The sequence below is a fragment of the Coptis chinensis genome, chromosome 1, assembly GCF_015680905.1.
Source record: "Coptis chinensis isolate HL-2020 chromosome 1, ASM1568090v1, whole genome shotgun sequence".
Classification (NCBI taxonomy): domain Eukaryota; kingdom Viridiplantae; phylum Streptophyta; class Magnoliopsida; order Ranunculales; family Ranunculaceae; genus Coptis; species Coptis chinensis.
Window position 1 is genome coordinate 47,098,844 of NC_141456.1, and position 6,000 is coordinate 47,104,843.

Consider the following 6,000-nt stretch of genomic DNA (forward strand, 5'->3'; position numbering starts at 1 on the left):
CTCGCCCTAAGGTCTAGTAATGTAGTGGCCGTATATTTGTCACCTAATGTGCATAGAACTGTTGGTCTCCCAGGGTCCTTGTATTTGACTATATCATTGTATTCGGTGATTGACGGAAACTCTTCGGTAAGGAATGCTTGTTGAGGAACATTTGTTCTCCTTTTTGTGGTGCACATATCTTTTAGAAATTTTGCATGTTTTGGCAATTGTTTTAGGGCATCGAGAAAGGGTAAGTTGATTGTCAAATTCTTAAAAGCTTCTCGAATTTCATCAAAATTTTCATCAGGTTTATTCTTTGCCAAACCGGCAGGAAATGGTGCCTTAGGGCGGAATTTGGCATAAGGATCCGCTCTTTCGTTTCCCGATTTTTGAGTTGGTGGCTTTGATGAACTAGGTGTTTCCATTGTTGGTTCATTATCGGGAGTAGATTCATTGGAATCTTCGTTTACTTTCGTTTGATCATCCGGCATACGGATTTGATTGTCAACAGTTTTGCCCAAACGAAGAGTAGTTATTGCATTCACCTCACCTTGGTTTGGAGCATTTGGACTAGGTGCATTTGTGACTTCACAGGCAATGTTCGCTGGCTTAGGGTTTGGACATGCTTGGCTAGGAAACACACCTTTCTGACTCTTTTCTTGTGCTAATTGTTGAAGTGATTGTTGGATAGACGTTAGGATTTGGGATTGCTGGTTCATGTAAGTGAAGAAAGTCTCGTTTGTCCTATCGGTAGCGAGAGGCATAGGTTGTGCAACAGGGACGAGTTCACGATTATTGCTGAGAAGTGGTTGATTATTGTTTGGGGTGGTTGATTATAGCCAGAATTTGGATTGGCTTGAACAAGGCTGCTGTTGTTTTGATAGTTAGCATTGGAATTAGTTTGAAACGGATTTTGGCTTTGTTGGTATTGCTGATTATTTCCTTGGTGGTATGGAATAAAATTGTTGATTGGTCAAATAGGTGGATTAGCGAAACCTGGAGGAGCCTTCTGTTGTGTATTTAGGCGTCAAGCAAAATTCGGATGTTGTCTCCAAGGTGCATTAGAAATGTTGAATGCATATGCCTCTTCCGTTGGTTGAGTAGGGGGTGCATATAACAGGGGACAATAAGTATCGGGATGGTCTGGACTGAGACAAAGAACACACGGGGAAGTGTTAATGTTCATAGCCTATTGTGGAAGTTGATCGTTTACTTGAATTGCAAGAGCATCTACTTTTTTAGTGAGGGATTCTATCAGTTTCTTCAATTCAGCATCGGGTTTTACCTCAAAAATAGACGTAGCAGTTGTAACAGTATCGTTAGATGACCTAGAAGAATCAGTGTTATCCTAATGTGTACCTCTTTTCGCTTGTTTTTTAAGAAAAGTATATGCTTCAATAGCTCCTTTGTCCATGAAGCAACCACCGTTCATTATATCAAGAGTTTCTTTTTTATGATCAGAAAGTCCATTAAAGAATGAACGAACAAGGACAGGTTTGTCTAGCTGGTGATGAGGACATTCTAAAAGAAGATCGGTAAATCGACTTCATGCTTTCGTAAAGGATTCATGAGGATTTTGATGAAAGAATTAAATTTTCTTAAGCATTTTAGTAGTTTTCTTCTGAGTAGAAAATTGTAGCATGAAAGCTTGAAAAAGTTTATTCCATGTGTCTATGGATTGTGGCTGTTGTCCTGCTTGCCAAATTGACGCTTTATCCGCTAAAGTGAATGGAAACAGCCGCAGCAAGAGTTGTTCCTTAGATACGGCTGGATGGTGAAATGTTATGGCCACTTGCTGAAGCCTACGAAAGTGATTGTATGGTTTTTCATGATTCAAACCATGATACACATGTAACAAACTAAAAACGTTGGGCAGAATTCGAAAATCACAGACAATATTCTCGAGTTTGATGCAGGAAGAAGGTCCTTCCTGTAATGCTGTGTAGAAGTCCGAAAGGGGCTTCTCAGTTGATGGATTTTCATCAGCCATAACGAATTAAGGGAATGATGACAAGGAATCTTGTTGATTTAGATTAATAGATGAAGAACATTGTGGAGGTGAGAATTTACGCAAATGTTTATCGTATTTTCTCCTACGATAAGTATGTTCAAATTCTTTAGTTGAACCAGACCTTAATCTCATGCTAGCATCAAATTAGATCTAATTTACAGAAGGAACGTATTATTACTTGGATTTTATGATTATCTTTAAGTATTAGAGTTAAGTTGAACATAAACCAACAGCCAGGTTACAAGAAAGATATATGAGGGAGAATTTCCGTGCAAGCACGGTTCTAATTAAATAACCTCAATCTTTCAAGTTTCCTAGACACCGTCAGAATATGATTAAGGTTTATGGAATTAAAATTTATGCAAGGTCCTGATTTTTTTTTTTTAATTAAAATTTATGTAAGGGAGAAAGTAAAATATGTAAACATGGAAATACGACTCATACTTTCAGACTTGAAGTCTAATCATGCAAATATAACATAGTTATACATTACTAGATACAATAGCATCTGAAGATACTCTACTCATACGTATAGCAATACTTATAGGCAAGGTTGTATCATTAATAAATACTTCGATATGTACAGGCAAATACACATTAGTAATACATATATGTAGGCTAATTTGTAAATAGATATTACATAGACATATATCTACAGTAACAGGCAAATTGGAATTACTCATACGTATTTAGATACGGTAGCATGCGAAAATATTAAACGTATGCGTATATATACTAATATGCAAATATGGAAAAGATACGTAAAACTAAACATGCAACGTATTATACATAGACTAATATCCGATTCTTGTTTTACATAATAATTTGATTTCGTCAATACTCATTGAGATTGCGATTGTCATATAGAGACTAAACATGCAATGTATTATATATAGACTAATATCCGATTCTTGTTTTACATAATAATTCGATTTCGTCAATACTCATTGAGATTGCGATTGTCATATAGAGTGCAGCTTCACCCCGTAAGGTTTAGAAACAAATTACCCAACTCAGATTTTAACCCTCGTTGGAATGTTCTCCTCTTTCATGACAAAATCGACTTATTAAACAAGACAGTTTAATTATACATAGATAAATATTAAACATACAACAACAGCTACTTATACGTATAGATAAATATATCCATGCAAAACAGTACTACAAGTATGTATATATACATTAATATGCAATTCATAACCACTTATCCGTATATATATATTCACAGGGGTATTGACATGATTCATACATATTATTAATCTAATACGCAAAAGATAGTCCATTCATTACGACATAATAACTATGTACATGTGAATCATGCAAAAATATTATAAAATTTGGAACTTGCAACGTCCCGCAAAGCCGCCAAAGAAATGATACTGTCGTTTCAACTCATGGACGTCCCGAACACCAAAGGTCAATTTGAAGTAGCTGTGGCAAGATCAGAAACTTAGACCCTTTACTGGAATGAAATAGATCAATAGGTGCTGCTGATGAAAATCGAGCAGGTTAAGGTTATAACCACCCGCGTGGACGAGGGTTTAATGGCAGACGCGGGTCCAATACCGCGCACGCGCAGTAATCCAGTACAAATGGCTCAAATTTTCACAGTAGTCTTACAACAATGTATAGATGATTTTCCAGGTCCTAACTTTTGGTTCCTACATACAAGTGCGACGAAAAATCCGATATTGGTCAGGTCCAAAACGCGGGAAAAATTTCAAAACAACAAAACGTAGAAAAATAGGAAATTGAAATGATTGAAAGGATGAGAGTGGGGGGTTTCCCCTTGGAGCAATTCCAGTTTGCAAGCACAGGTCCTTGGTTCTTTAGAATGGCAATGGCGCCATTTGATCTCTACACTTCTTCGGTCTAAAGATATGAAATCTCGTTTCTGTTCGGTGTAGACTCAAGTCATTACTCACGTCTTCGTGCATCTAATTCGAGAAAGGATTTGAACCAACCTAAATACTAGGACAGCGTACAACTTTATTGTGCTCTAAGTAGGGAAACTAGTGAGTAAGATTCATTTTGGATTACTCGCTAAGTTTAGTTATGTTATTTAAATCCTAACGGACGCTTAAACATGTGGAATACAAAAGACAGTAAAAACTAAGATGTTTTCGAAGATATTCAAAGAGAAAGAAGGGGTGGCGAATCATGCTGCTCATGCAAGGTCATATTATCCTATCTTAATATCGGATTACCACCATCTCTAAGCTATTTTGGGTTCATTAACAAACCCGAACCGTCTTGAGCGTTGATCCCTAACGAAATGGACTCATCTCTAAGTCCATTTCCCTAGCATAAGAAGTTGAACTGGGATTTCATCTCTGAAATTCTATCTCAACTCCTGGACTCATACAACATAATCCTGTTAACTATGAAAAGAAGAGATTAGAGATAACTCGCGCACGCGGCTTGCCCAGGCATAAAAAGAGATGCGCATGCGAGTCTTTCTAAATTTCTAGGTCTCAAGTTTGGCCGGACACTACCAGTTTGGGGTAGTGTGCTATATGCGCCCTTAAGTCCAAGCGATGAATCCTACTACTAAGAAATCTATGCGAACCTTCAAATGAGCATCATTAACCCTCCACCTTGGAGGGTTTTAGCTCATGATCCTAGGATTTGATTAAAACTACAAGAAAGATAAGTAAAAATTAGAGAGAGAGAGAGAGAGAGAGAGAGAGAGAGAGAGAGAGAGACAAGATGTAACAACCTATTTTTAACTAAGGAAGAAAGAAATTTATTTCAAGATATAGAAAGTGTTGTCCACCATTAACATATTACAAGCTTTTTTTTCTTAAACCAAAAACTAAAACTAAAAACATAAAGTCTAGTAATTGAAATGGAACAATAGTCAAGGGAGTTAATGTAGTGCATCCCCCCTTGTTTTGTTTTTCTCTCCATTTTAGAGAAACCTCATTTCCTCCCACGTGGAAAACAAAATCACATTTACTTCCTTCTTACCCACACAATCCAAAAACATGACACCTTGCTTTCTTTTGATTATTAGCACCTAATCTCATTAATTACATGCAAGGTGTCACTTTTGCACCAATTATTTGCACCAAGTATTTTGTCTTGCTTGATGACTCATCAATTCTTGTGGGCCCACATAGTGGGTCCATGTGCTGTGTCTAGTGGCGGTCCGGTCTCTTGGCATTTTTGCAACTTCCCGCCTATCCGTAGAGTTCGTCACACTGATCGTCTGAGCGGCTCACTTGTCGCATTTGGAGTCCTGGTTCAAAAGATATGAGCTTTAACAGTTTGGTGCTTCTGTGCACGTAATCTCGTTTCTGACTGGATTCTATATTGTTTGAGTCTTTGGGCTTTAGTTCGGATTTGTTGGGCTTCACATGGGCTTGATCAGAAAGCTTATGTATACTCCTTATTCCATGCTTATATGTTGGCTTTATCATCATTTGTACGTTAGTTGCTCAAACCTGCAAAAGCACAAAAATGCGATTATTTCATGATTATTAAGCACAAAATTAACCAAAATGTTATGTCTCTACGGGGTTTTATAGTACAGTTTTGGGTGTTTATCACTTGCCACCTGCCTATGCTGACTTGTCATGCCTTTTGGGCCCACAGAGTGGGTCCACGTGGTGTGTCCAGTGGCGGCGCCGATTTTGGCATTTTTACAACTTTCTATCTTTGCATAGAGTTTGTCGCCCTGGTTACTCTAGCAGTTCACTAGCCGAAGTCGGCGTCCAGGTTTGAAAGATGTGAGCTTCGGAAGTTTGCTGCTTTTTTACATGTGGACTTGTTCTACACGGGTTTTGTTCCTTTGGAAACTTCGGCTCTAGTCAGGCTTTGTTGGGCTTCACTGGGGCTGAGTGGGAAGACTTCAAGTATTCCAGTATTCCCGTACTTCGATACATGTTTTATCATCATATTCACTTTAACTACGAAAACCTGCAAAAGTACGAAAATATAATTATTTCATGATTATTAAACACATAATTGACCAAAACACTATGTCTCTACGGGGTTTAGTATTACAA